Source organism: Macrobrachium nipponense, chromosome 41 (genome assembly GCF_015104395.2).
Source record: "Macrobrachium nipponense isolate FS-2020 chromosome 41, ASM1510439v2, whole genome shotgun sequence".
Taxonomy (NCBI): Eukaryota; Metazoa; Arthropoda; class Malacostraca; order Decapoda; family Palaemonidae; genus Macrobrachium; species Macrobrachium nipponense.
This window is the reverse complement of record NC_061102.1, coordinates 6,863,563-6,878,562: the sequence shown is the minus strand read 5'-3', so window position 1 is coordinate 6,878,562 and position 15,000 is coordinate 6,863,563. Positions and strand designations below refer to the sequence as shown.

At 40.4% G+C, this 15,000-nt stretch overlaps 1 protein-coding gene across 1 annotated transcript in view; it reads right to left on the bottom strand.

Moving 5' to 3' along the window:
• The window catches only part of LOC135212479 (uncharacterized), a gene marked incomplete in the record, with an annotated part of 222,419 nt that overhangs the window by 77,845 nt on the left and 129,574 nt on the right, over positions 1 to 15,000 (bottom strand).

The following is a 15,000-nucleotide window of genomic DNA, read 5'->3' as shown; positions in this document are numbered from 1 at the left end:
AGCTGCCACGAAGGAGGAATAGTTGGATAAGTTGACGACAACAACAGGAAAGAACGGAAGAGCTAACAGATATAAAGAATAGCTAAGGGAAAGCCACAGGCGTACGGATGCCCCAGACGCCTTTGGAGAGAAATGCGCAGAGAAATTGAGGCTCCCGAAGATAATCACATCAGCAGGACCCCACGAAGAACGCCAACATCGGCCTGACCATCGCCTGCAGGCCAAAAACAACATACGTTTAAGGATCCTCAAGACTCCACACTCCGCCATAGCATCGGTTATCCCCCACTAACGTGCTGCTTCAGATCTACTGGAATCGCTTCCTTGAAGGGTGGGAAGCATTCAGTAAGCAGCAGAACTGACTAGAAGAAATATAATTAGAATTCAGCTCAAGTGTGAGGAGGGGTTTTCCCCAAAGTCGTTTCAGAATCCGTGAGGCTCCGGGTCCTGCCTGCCACCCAGTGAAGCTCGACCTAGGAAGGAATAAAGAAATGAGATTCACATGCTGACGCGAAGACTCAAGATACACAGATGGATTGAAAAATGAACTGTACACCCAATGCTATAAGGTTCACTGGATCCAGAGACTCCAGATGCGAGCTTCGAGATCCTGAGAAGCCATCTTTGAAGCCTTCACAGCTCGCATGCGTCTGATTTGAAATCCAAGGTAAAGGGACGCTCAGAGAGAAGAATAACAGCGGAGGAGGACGATGCAACAACCCTAAGAACTTTACAGAGAGCAGCGCCAGCCCTAAGTGCTTACCAGTGAGAAGTGCCAGCACTAAGAGCTTCCCAGGACAGTCCCTAAGTGCTTTCCAGAGAGGATCGCCAGCATTAAGAGCTTCCCAGGATAGCCGCTAAGCGCTTTCCAGAGAGAAGCAACAGGCCTAAGAGCTTTCCATGACAGCCTTAAGCGCTTTCCAGAGAGAAGAGACAGCCCTCACTAAGAGCTTTACAGAGAGAAGCGACAGCCTTAACGAAGAGCTTTCCAGAGAGAAGCAACACCCCTAAAAGCTTTCCAGAGAGAAGCAACAGCCTAAGTGCTTTCCAAAGAGAAGCAAGCTGCAGACCTGAGGACCAGGTGTGAGCGGATGGAATCCTGGATGGCGGAAGACGGGGGAGGATCTCAAGTTGAGACTTAGGAAAAAAACAGGCAGCTGCAACAAAGGAGGAATAGTTGGAGAAGTTGACAACAAGAAGAAAGAAAGGCAGACCTAATAGATACAAAGTGAATAGCTAAAAGGAAAGCCAAAGAAGTACAGAAACTCCAAACGCATTTGGAGAGAAATGCGCCGAGAAATTAAGGTCCCCGAAGATAATCTCATCAACCAACCTAAGCATGGCATGGATAGACTATAAGAAAGCCTTCGACATGATACCACACACATGGCTAATAGAATGCCTGAAAATATATGGGGCAGAGGAAAACACCATCAGCTTCCTCAAAAATACAATGCGCAACTGGAATGCACCATGAAGAACGCGAACATCAGCCTAACCATCACCTCCAGGCCAAAAAACAAACCAATCATTAGGCAATAACGGCAAAGGATGAAGAATCAAAAGCACTGAAAGCTTTCCAAACTGAAGCAAGCTGAAGACAAGAGGACCAGATGAGAGCGGATGGAATCCTGGATTGCGGAAGGAGTCTTCAGTGACTTAGTATATCAGACGATAATGAAAAGGATCTAAGGAAAGTAAAGAATATGGCAGAAAGGTTGATGAACTAGGAACCAACTACGTCATACTGGAAGATGCAAAGGCACTGACAGCAACATTTTTGGTTTGGTGTACCCTGTGCCAGGTAAGTATCATTCCTCTGTGCTAGGTAAGTATCATTCCAATTACACGAAGAGGCAATCTATTTGTTTACCCTGTGCAGGTAAAGTCCTCATTCCTCTGTGCTAGGTAAGTATCATTCCAATTACAAGAAGAGGCAATCTATTTGGTTTACCCTGTGCCAGGTAAGTATCATTCCTCTGTGCTAGGTAAGTATCGATGGCCAAGTACAACAAGAGGCAATCTATTTGGTTTACCCTGTGCCCTAGGTAAAGTACTCCATTCCTCTTTTGGTTGCTAAGGTAAGTATCATATTCCTCTGTGCTAGGTAAGTATCATTCCTCTGTGCTAGGTGTATCACTCCTCTGGCTAGGTAAGTATCCTCTGTGGCTAGGTAAGTATCATTCCAATTACAAACAAGAGGCATACTATTTGGTTTACCCTGTGCTAGGTAAGTATTATTCCTCTGTGTAGGTAAGTAATCCATTCCTCTGTGCTAGGTTTTACGGTAACATTCCTCTGTGCTAGGTAAGTATTCCTCCATCAAGGAGGCAATCATTTTAACTGTGCAGGTAAGAGGTATCCATTAATCTCCCGTGCTACGGTAAAGTATCACCCTGTGGCTAGGTAAGTATCACTACCTCTGGTAGGTAGTATCATTCCAATTACAAACAAGAGGCCAATCTATTGGTTTAAGTGTGCAGGAAGTATCATTCCCTGTGCTAGGTAAGTATCATCCTCTGTGCTAGGTAAGTATCAACTCAATACACAAGAGGCACATACCCAAGGCATATTTGGCTTTACCCTGTGCTAGGTAAGTATCATATTCCTCTGTGCTAGGTAAGTATCACTCCTCTGTGCTAGGTAAGTATCATTCCAATTACAACAATAGGCAATCTATTTGGTTTACCCTGTGCTAGGTAAGTATCATTCCTCTGTGCTAGGTAAGTATCACTCCTCTGTGCTAGGTAAGTATCACTCCTCTGTGCTAGGTAAGTATCATTCCAATTACTACAAGAGACAATCTATTTGGTTTACCCTGTGCTAGGTAAGTATCATTCCAATTACAACAAGAGGCAATCGATTTGGTTTACCCTGTGCTAGGTAAGTATCATTCCAATTACAACAAGAGGCAATCGATTTGGTTTACCCTGTGCTAGGTAAGTATCATTCCTCTGTGCTAGGTAAGTATCATTCCTCTGTGCTAGGTAAGTATCATTCCAATTAAAACAAGAGGCAATCGATTTGGTTTACCCTGTGCTAGGTAAGTATCATTCCTCTGTGCTAGGTAAGTATCATTCCAATTACAACAAGAGGCAATCTATTTGGTTTACCCTGTGCTAGGTAAGTATCATTCCTCTGTGCTAGGTAAGTATCATTCCAATTACAACAAGAGGCAATCTATTTGGTTTACCCTGTGCTAGGTAAGTATCATTCCTCTGTGCTAGGTAAGTATCATTCCAATTAAAACAAGAAGCAATCGAATTGGTTTACCCTGTGCTAGGTAAGTATCATTCCAATTACAACAAGAGGCAATCGATTTGGTTTACCCTGTGCTAGGTCAGTAATCATTCCTCTGTGTAAGGTCAAGTATCATTCCAATTACAAAACAAGAGGCAATCTAATTGGTTTTACCCTGTGCTAGGTTAAAGGTATTTCATTCTCTGTGCCCTAGGGAAGTTATCATCAATTAAAACAAGAAGGCAATCGATTGGTTTACCCTGTGCTAGGTTAAGTATCATTCCCAAATTACAACAAGAGGCAATCAATTTGGTTTGGTTACTCCCTGTGCTAGGTAAAGTATCATTCCTCGGTGCTAGGTAAGTATCAGTCCTCTGTCTAGGTAAGTATCAGTTCCTCCTGCCTAGGTAATTAATTCATTTCCCTCTTGTGCTAAGTAGGTATCATTCAATACCAACTAAAGCAAATTTTATTTGGTTTACCCTGTGCTAGGTAAGTATCATTCCTCTGTGCCTAGGTAAGTATCAGTCCTCTGTGCTAGGTAAGTATCATTCCTCTGTGCTTAGGTTTAAAGTAGGCAATTCCAATTACAAACAAGAAAGGCAATCTATTTGTTTACCCTGTGCTAGTAAGTATCAGATCCTCTGTGCTAGGTAAGTATCATTCCAATTACAACAAAAGGCAATCTATTTGGTTTACCCTGTGCTAGGTAAGTATCATTCCTCTGTGCTAAGTAAAGGTATGGCAATTCCTCTGTAACTGAGGTGAAGATCATTCCAATACAACAAGAGGCAATCTATTTGGTTTACCCTGTGCTAGGTAAGTATCATTCCTCTGTGCTAGGTAAGTATCATTCCAATTAAAACAAGAGGCAATCGATTTGGTTTACCCTGTGCTAGGTAAGTATCATTCCAATTACAACAAAGAGGCATCGATTTGGTTTTTACCTGTGCTAGGTAAGTATCATTCCTCTGTGCTAGGTAAGTATTCATTCCAATTACAACAAGAGGCAATCTATTTGGTTTACCCTGTGCTAGGTAAGTATCATTCCCTCTGTGCTAGGTAAGTATCATTCAATTAAAACAAGAGGCAATCGATTTGGTTTTACCCTGCTAGGTAAGTATCATTCCAATTACAACAAGAGGCAATCAATTTGGTTTACCCTGTGCTAGGTAAGTATCATTCCTCTGTGCTAGGTAAGTATAATTCCAATTACAACAAGAGGCAATCTATTTGGTTTACCCTGAGCCAGGGAAGTATCACTCCTCTGTGCTAGGTAAGTATCATTCCAATTACAACAAGAGGCAATCTATTTGGTTTACCCTGTGCTAGGTAAGTATCATTCCAATTACAACAAGAGGCAATCTATTTGGTTTACCCTGGTAGTAATATCATCCTCTGTGCTAGGTAAGTATCATTCCTCTGTGCTAGGTAAGTATCATTCCAATTACAACAAGAGGCAATCTATTTGGTTTACCCTGTGCTAGGTAAGTATCATTCCTCTGTGCTAGGTAAGTATCATTCTAATTACAACAAGATGCAATCTATTTGGTTTACCCTATGCTAGGTAAGTATCATTCCTCTGTGCTAGGTAAGTATCACTACTCTGTGCTAGGTAAGTATCATTCCAATTACAATAAGAGGCAATCTATTTAGTTTACCCTGTGCCAGGTAAGTATCATTCCAATTACAACAAGAGGGAATCTATTTGGTTTACCCTATGCCAGGTAAGTACCATTCCTCTGTGCTATGTAAGTATCATTCCAATTACAACAAGAGGCAATCTATTTGGTTTACCATGTGCTAGGTAAGTATCATTCCAATTACAACAAGAGGCAATCTATTTGGTTTACCCTGTGCCAGGTAAGTATCATTCCTCTGTGCTATGTAAGTATCATTCCAATTACAACAAGAGGCAATCTATTTGGTTTACCCTGTGCTAGGTAAGTATCATTCCTTTGTGCTAGGTAAGTATCATTCCTCTGTGATATGTAAGTATCATTCCAATTACAACAAGAGGCAATCTATTTGGTTTACCCTGTGCCAGGGAAGTATCATTCCTCTGTGCCAGGTAAGTATCATTCATCTGTGCTAGGTAAGTATCATTCATCTGTGCCAGGTAAGTATCATTCCTCTGTGCCAGGTAAGTATCATTCCTCTGTGCCAGGTAAGTATCATTCCTCTGTGCTAGGTAAGTATCATTCCTCTGTGCCAGGTAAGTATCATTTCTCTGTGCTATGTAAGTATCATTCCAATTACAACAAGAGGCAATCTATATTTGGTTTACCCTGTGCCAGGTAAGTATCATTCCTATGTGCTAGGTAAGTATCATTCTCGTGCCAGGAAAGTACATGCCCCTGTGCTAAAGTAAGATCACTTCCCAATTACAACAAGAGGGCAATCTATTGGTTTACCCTGTGCCAGGGGTAAGTATCATTCTTATGTAGGTAAGTATTCATTCTCAGGTGGCCAGGTATCATTCCTAATTACAACAAGAGGCAATCTATTTGGTTTACTGTCCGCCAGTAAGTATCATCCTTTGTGCTAGGTAAGTATCATTCCAATTAAAACAAGAGGCAATCTATTTGGTTTACCGTCCTAGATAAGTATCATTCCTCTGTGTTAGGTAAGTATCATTCCAATTACAAAGAGAGAATCTATTTGGTTTACCCAGTGTCAGGTAGGTATCATTCCTCGGTGCTAGGTAAGTATCATTCCAATTACAAGAGGCAATCTACTTGGTTTACCCTGTGCCAGGTAAGTATCATTCCTCTGTGCTATAGTTAAGTATCATTCCAATTACCACGAGAGGCAATCTATTTGGTTTACCCTGTGCTAGGTAAGTATCATTCCAATTACAACAAGAGGCAATCTACTTGGTTTACCCTGTGCTAGGTAAGTATTCATTCCTCTGGCAGGTAACGCCATCATTCCCAATTACAACAAGAGGCATATATTTGGTTTTACCCTGTGCTAGGTAAAACTATCATTCCTCTCGGGCTAGGTGACAGTATCATTCCTCTGTACTAGGTAAGTATCATCAATTCAACACGAGGCAATCTATTGGTTTATCCTGTGCCAGGTATCATTCCTCTGTGCCAGGTAAGTATCATTCCAATTACAACAAGAGGTAATCTATTTGGTTTACCCTGTGCTTGGTAAGTATCATTCCTCTGTACTAGGTAAGTACCATTCCTCTGTGCTAGGTAAGTATCATTCCTCTGTACTAGGTAAGTAACATTCCTCTGAACTAGGTAAGTATAATTCCAATTACAACAAGAGGCAATATATTTGGTTTACCCTGTGCTAGGTAAGTATCATTCCTCTGTGCTAGGTAAGCATCATTCCAATTACAACAAGAGGCAATATATTTGGTTTACCCTGTGCTAGGTAACTATCATTCCTCTGTGCTAGGTAAGTATCATTCCTCTGTACTAGGTAAGTATCATTCCAATTACAACAAGAGGCAATCTATTTGGTTTATCCTGTGCCAGGTATCATTCCTCTGTGCCAGGTAAGTATCATTCCTCTGTGCTAGGTAAGTATAATTCCTCTGTACTAGGTAAGTATCATTCCTCTGTACTAGGTAAGTATCATTCCTCTGTACTAGGTAAGTATCATTCCTCTATACTAGATAAGTATAATTCCTCTGTGCTAGGTAAGTATCATTCCAGTTACAACAAGAGGGAATCTATTTGGTTTACCCAGTGCCAGGTATCATTCCTCTGTGCTAGGTTAGTATCATTCCTCTGTGCCAGGTAAGTATCATTCCAATTACAACAAGAGGCAATCTATTTGGTTTACCCTGTGCCAGGTATCAATCCTCTGTGCTAGGAATGTATCATTCCAATTACAACAAGAGGCAATCTATTTGGTTTACACCCTGTGAACCCATGGTATCATCCCCTGTGAACAGGTAAGTATCATTCCAATTAAACAAGAGGGCAATTTCTTATTTGTTACCTGGCAGGGGTATTTGTATTTCATTCCTCTGTGTAGGTAAGTATCTTTCCATACAAACAAGAGGCATCTATTTAGTTTACCCTTTGTGCCGTAAGTTACAATTCCTTTCTGTGCCAGGTAAGTATCATTCCAATTACAACAAGAGGCAACTATTTGGTTTACCCTGTGCCAGGTAAGTATCATTCCTCTGTGCTCTAGGTAAGTACATTCCTCTGTCGCTAGGTAAGTAGCATTTAATTACAAAAAAAGAGGCAAATCTATTGGTTTTACCAGTGCTAGGTAAGTATCATTCCTCTGGCTTAGGTAAAGCTCATTTCAATTACAACAAGAGGTAATATATTTTGGTTTACCCTGTGCCAGGTAAGTATCATTCCTCTGTGGCCAGGTAAGTAGCATTCCAATTAGAACAAGAGGCAATCTATTTGGTTTACCCTGTGCCAGGTAAGTATCATTCCTCTGTGCCAGGTAAGTATCATTCCAATTACAACAAGAGGCAATGTATTTGGTTTACCCTGTGCCAGGTAAGTATCATTCCTCTGTGCCAGGTAAGTAGCATTCCAATTACAACAAGAGGCAATGTATTTGGTTTACCCTGTGCTAGGTAAGTATCATTCCCTGTGCTAGGTAAAGTATCATTTCAATTACACAAGAGGCAATCTATTGTTACACTGATGCCAGGTAAGTATCATTCCTCTGTGCTAGGTAGTAATCATTCCTCTGTGCTAGTAAGTACCATTCTAAGTACAACAAGAGGCAATCTTATTTGGTTTACCCTGTGCTTAGGTTAGTACATTCCTCTGTGCTAGTAAAGTTTCATGTCAATTACTACAAGAGGCAATCTATTTGGTTTACCCCGTGCCAGTAAGTATCATTCCTCCCTGTTGCAGTAAGGTTAAGGCATTATTAGAAACCAAGAAGGCAATCTTCCTTTGGTTTATACCCTGTGCCAGTAAGTATCATTCCTCTGGCCAGGTAAAGTATCATTCCAATTACAACAAGAGCAATCTATTTGGTTTACCTGTTGCCAGGTAATTATCATTCCTTCTGTGCCAGGTAAGTAGGCATTCCAATTACAACAAATAGGCAATGTATTTGCGGTTTACCCTGTTTTCCCTGAGGTAAGTATATTCCTCTGTCTAGGTAAGTATCATTCATTTACAACAAGAGGCAATTTTCCTATTTGGTTTCCCACACCTGTGGGCTAGGTAAGTATAATTCTCTGTGGCTAAGGTACGTTATTCCTTTCCTCGTGCTAGGTAAGTATCATTCCAATTATAACAAAAGGCAATCTATTTGGTTTACCCTGTGCCAGGTAAGTATCATTCCTCTGTGCTAGGTAAGTATCATTCCTCTGTGCCAGGTAAGTATAATTTCAATTACAAGAGGCAATCTATTTGATTTACCCTGTGCCAGGTAAGTATCATTCCTCTGTGCTAGGTAAGTATCATTCCTCTGTGCTAGGTAAGTATCATTCCAATTACAACAAGAGGCACTCTATTTGGTTTATCCTGTGCTAGGTAAATATCATTCCTCTGTGCCAGGTAAGTATTTATTCCAATTACAATGAGAGGCAATCTATTTGGTTTACCCAGTGCCAGGTAAGTATCATTCCTCTGTGCTAGGTAAGTATCATTCCTATGTACTAGGTAAGTATCATTCCTCTGTGCTAGGTATCATTCCTCTGTACTAGGTAAGTCTCATTCCTCTGTGCTAGGTAAGTATCATTCCTCTGTACTAGGTAAGTATCATTCCAATTACGACAAGAGGCAATCTATTTGGTTTACCCTTTGCCAGGTAAGTATCATTCCTCTGTGCTAGGTAAGTATCATTCCTTTGTGCTAGGTAAGTATCATTCCAATTACAACAAGCGGCAATCTATTTGGTTTACCCTGTGGTAGGAAAGTATCATTCCCCTGTGCTAAGTAAGTATCATTCCAATTACAACAAGAGGCAATCTATTTGTTGTACCCTGTGCCAGGTGAGTATTCTCTTAATTACAAAGAATCTATTTGGTGTGACCTGTGTCAAGTATTATTCTAATTATACAATTACAAGCAACCTTTTAGGCGTACTCTGTCAAGTAAGTCTTATTCTTCGAAAATAAGCTAGAAACTCGTCTGTATTATCGAGTCTGGTGGACATTTCTTCTTCGAAACTAAGGTCTGACGGGAGAGTAAAATTCTAAGATGGTAATAAAAAAAAAATAAATAAATAAATAAATAAATAAATAAATAAATTTCTGAGCCACCGGTTGCTGCCTAACGACAATTTTTGTTGTTGGCCTACTGGGGAAGCCAAAGATTTTTGTGTGGCCTTGATTATATTTAAGTAGCCTTTGTACGGATGCGCGACAAGCAGCATTACCAACGAAAAACAATGTTTTACGCTATTTAACTAGTGCTATTTATCTATATTATTATAATTGTTCTTGCACACCTAGACACAATAAATCAGGCTTCGTGAGCTAGTCCATTCTATAGACGTATATCTACCCCAACTTACTAAACATTAAACCTTAAACTCTGTACCTAGAAGCCACTGTCTTAAAGGTAGGCCTATTGCTCTAGAGAATGATAACAATCTGAAATAATAATAATAATAATAATAATAATAATAATAATAATAATAATAATGTGTCAAACCTCGTAACACGATCAACTGTGAACACACAAGTGAATTAACACCTCTTTGGTGGTCACAGACTCTCATATCCAATGTCTAACCTTCCCAGAGAGAGGGAGAGAGAGAGTTGATCACAACCAGTTGCGTAAGAGAGCAACACCATTAATGATTCAGTAGCAACAGTAAAAATCACAACAAAAATGCGTGATTCAAACAGCTACAACAAAATAATACCGATCGCGGAGCGGATTTCCACGATTTAATAAGAAAAAAGCGAGCGGTTAGTCTAATGTCATGTCTTTGAGTCTAACGCGCAGCGCCATCCAAAAGTCACATAAATCGGCGTTCGTGAAGGTACGTACGTACACGAAACCCCTTTTCCACTGCACGTGGTTACACGGCATCCCATCACGGGATGGGAGGTGCAAGCCTTCAGGAGTGGGAGCGAGTGGGGGGAGTGGAATAGGAGGAAGTTTGAGGGAGTTCTGCAATTTCTGAAGTGGGCATGACTCACATTACAACTTAATGCCGCAAACTCGCAGCTGGGCTGTGCTGTAGACGCGCGTTTCTTCTCTCTCTCTCTCTCTCTCTCTCTCTCTCTCTCTCTCTCTCTCTCTCCCACCTCGTAAACCCCCACATCTGAAGCTCTCTGTATGGGGCAATGGTGGGGTTACGTATGGGCTGGCGCACTACTCTCGTTCATACTAAATCTTAAGGCAAGAGCCCGTGCTTGCACAAGAACGGCTTTGTCTAAACTTACCGACGAGTTGCAAGGTGTAAGGGTTACACGCCATTATAGCTATTGGAGAGAGAGAGAGAGAGAGAGAGAGAGAGAGAGAGAGAGAGAGAGAGAGAGAGAGAGAGAGAGAGAGAGAGAGAGAGACGTTTTAACCAAAGTGGTTTAAAGGGCTCGGTCTATCTGTCCTGTTTACTCCCATCTTAAAAATGTGAGTTGGTTTTTAAAATTCTCTCTCTCTCTCTCTCTCTCTCTCTCTCTCTCTCTCTCTCTCTCTCTCTAGTAAAATCACAATATAACATTCCTCATGACAAAACTGATCAAAAGTCGTAAAACCACAATATAACATTCCTCACGTCAAAACTGATCAAAAGAAGCCTTGAATTAAGTACCCTCTCTCTCTCTCTCTCTCTCTCTCTCTCTCTCTCTCTCTCTCTCTCTCTCTTTCTGCGTCTCTGTGTTGTCCCACAAGGTCAAACCATCAAACAGCAACATCTCTTTAAGAAAATTGTAATCCCAAACTTCCTCATTTCGGAAAAAGAGAATTCCACCAGATGACTGACAGCTCAAAGCTTCTGCTGTCCGGCTCCTCCAGGCATAAGACAAGAGAGAATCAGACTTCTCCAAGACTTCATTTGACTTCCCGATATCAAGTTCCTCCTCCTCCTCCTCCTCCTTCGTCTTTGTCGCGTCACGACAAATCTCGCCGAAGTCTTCCGAATCACACTTTAGATAGTCTCGGAAATGCCGTGACGTCAGCGTCACTTGATATCTCGTGTGAAGTCTTGCTGGCTTCGATTGTTGCTTACGTAAAAGGGGGGAAAGTCTTTATATAATATAATACAGTTTCTATGCGTTTATTCCAACTCTCTTAGGAATAGTGATAGTACGATACTGACAGTTATCTCTGACTGTTTACAATTTAACTGAGAAAATGCAACTGTTTTCGCTGTTTACAGATGTGAAATTACTGTAAAAAAAAACATTAAAGTGAATTATGCATCCATAAGAACGCAAAATAACGCGCGATAATGTGACGAAGAACATTAAATCTTTCTTGACAGAGTCGGCCTAGGGCAGGAAATGCTGGCTACTCAAGCTCTTGGAATCCTTTAGCGAACTGCAAATAGCAGACGCTTTTTAAGTTGCAACTAGCACAAAATTTTGACGAGTTGAAACTAGCATACCATTTTTGAAGAGTTGCAACTAGCATACAACGTCGGCGAGTTGCACATACCATACAATACTGACGAGTTGCAACTTGCGTACGAAATCCTTCTATTATACAAGACACGAATGTAACAGAAGCTCTGATGCACTTGGTTTCGTATGTGTTAATTCACTGGGTGGCTTTATATTTTAACACACACACACACACCTCGGTCTATTCTATACCTTCGGCCTAGAAAACACTCGCATTATCTTTCCTTTAAACAATAAAACAATCGTGTGCCCAGGGAAAGTCATGAGATCTCTCCTTGGGCAAGAAAATAAATAAACAATGATTACGAACAAGAACAAGGAAAAGGCAGGAGGAATTAAAATATAAAAAAAACTAAGACCATGAATTTGAAAAGAACCACATTCCCCACAACACAATTGACTGGTTGTGTTATTTATTCCCTTCCACGACTGTCTTAACGTTCTAGTACAAGGTTGTCATCGGCTGGTCAAAAAAATTCTCGAAGTGACAACCTACTGTGCAGAAATGCAAAGCTCGTAATATCTTCTTCCCTTGCAAGTTTTAAAATATTTTAATTGAAGTAGAAAAAAATTCATTTTTTACATCTTACATACTTCCGGTGACTTGCAAAGGGAAAAAATATATTATTTAAAGAATAATTATTGCACATGCAACGTCTGTTTTCGTACAGACCAAAAGAAGTCTGAATGATCCACAGTTATATTTTACACAACCTTTTGACATGAAGAGTTCCAACGGTTGCTTGGAAGCAAAATCTGGAAGAATTATTCTTGTTTTCAAGTAATTATGACTGTTTTGAAGCACAAGTTGTGCCAGACATCACAATGACAGTAGTTTAAAAATATGACGCTACAAAAAATTTGGTTTACAAATTCAAATGAACCCAGAGTTCGAATTTTCATCATAAACTTTGAACTATTATCGTTTTAAAGTGCAAGCTGCACCTACCAACTTCACCTCACAAGTATTTGAAAATAAGACTATAAAATAATCGGCTTACAAATCCAAATGGATCCTGAGTTTAAACTTTTGTTACTTCACCATATTTTTAACAGAGTATAAGACACTGGATGAGCTGTATTTAGTACACAAGGGGCTATTGTGCATTACACCTCAAACATGAATGCCTATGATAAAAAAAAAAAGAAATGGAAGAAAATATCTCCTTCAGTTTCCTAGGCCTAATGCTCCCTTCAAGATTAAGAGCACCTTTGTAAGACGACAAGAAAGACAGTGTTGTTGCCGTAGAGAGAATGTTGGTGAAGAGAACGACACACGTTATCCCGGCATTCCTTCGTAGCACTTGGAATGTCTCCTACAGACACCGTACGTCTAAACACTCGCTCGGATGGATGTCTCAGAATCCTTTCGACAGACAGTGATTGTAGGATACGAGTATTGCCCTCAATAATGACGAAACGGTTCATTTCTACTCGGTCTTTCCCTTCGAGAGAGAGAGAGAGAGAGACTTCATTCTGACATTAACAGGATTGTCTTCATGCTATACCAAGGGCTCTAGTGACCGTCTATTACCATAGGCCTACGTGGAATGAATCAATCCATTCGATTTAATGCACTTGCTGGGCCTGTATCCTATAATCGGATTACCCAACATGCCCCGGGATTGACTGACGGCGCACGCGCGTAAGAGCCTTTGCAGGCACAAGCCCAGTTTAATCAAAACAAAAGCACCACCAGACATAATTTAGGCGCAAAGCTTTTTTACAAAGTCACATTTTAAAGACTTATTTAAACGGGGATGTCACACATGCACGATTTAAAAGATTTATTAACCAGGGAAGTCGCAAATGCACGATTCAATATATGATTTAAAACAAGGTCTAGACCTTGATTTAAAAGACTTATCAAGCGGCCATTCGCAAAATGCGCGAAACTCGAACCATTTTCCCGCGCGAAACACAGACTGCTATTTACGTCTCGCTCCAACACCTGATATTTTAGACCGATACCATGGCCAGAACATGGCTTTTTCACTTCCGTGGCCCTAACGGGAGTTACGGGACTACTCCAGCGGTATGGGAAAGGAGTGAACTGGCAAATAGAGGGCGGGCGAACTGTCTGTCATTGCTGAAAAGGAATTGAAAGGAACTGAAAGTAATTACAAGGAACAGAGAGAGGAATGTTACCTCCTGTTTACGCTTACTCGGGGAATGAGACTACAAACTATAATTTGTTGTTGTTGTTGTTTTTGGGGCGGGGGTAGGAAACATCGGAATTGAACGGAATTAAAAGGAACAGAGAGGAATTTTACTTCCTGTTGTCGCTTGTTCGGGGAATAGTCTACAAACTACTTTGCTGTTGTTGCTGGGGGAGGGGAGGGAGGTTAGGAAAGGTCTGTGGAAGAGGGCCTAAATAGGTCTGAAAAATGGTGTTTCCCTTTGAGTAACAGATACAGTTAGGATAGGATATTTATGATTTATTTATTAGAGTGAAAATGTAAAAAGATAAATAATGTGTATGTTAAAAAGTACATAAAAATTACTTCTGATAAAATATAGCGTATTTATTTACATTTCAGCACTTTTTAATCTACGTTCACAGTTAGGAATATAGTAATGCTTACAACTTATGCGTAAGGGGACAATCTTGCATGCGTCCCGGGTAAGCTGGAGGTCGGATCACGCCCCTTGTTCAGCTTCAACTAAAGGAGTGTATTGCGTGAAAAGCATGTGGATGTAAAAGAACTCATCTTGTGAATATTTATTTGTCTACTTTTAACATGGTATGTAACTCATGGTGCAATTTCCTATGTATGTTTATATCTGTATTCAAGAGATGTTCAAATCGACGTTTATTTTTATAAAAGGTTAAATTGATAATAATAATAATAATAATAATAATAATAATAATACAAACTGACCCACCTCATTTAATCTTATGAAGAAAATAATTTCCTTTAAATTCAATAAATGCTAACGACTGCTAAAATGACATTCAAAATTAACAATATTAACAAACCCACAGCTGTCGGGGGGGGGGGGGGGGGAGTTGGAAGGTTGGATAAAATACCCCCAAACCCCAGTATATATAAAAAAATGCTATACCCAGGAACAAATCCTTTTTCAGTATCTAAGACACAATCAATACAGATTACGTCTATACTGGAATGGGACCTTTTTGGGGGTGTGGTGGGAGAACAAGGTTATACCTGGGTAATATTTCGGTAGTGGGCCACTCCTATATGTATACCTGTTACCTGGTAATCCTGATCCTG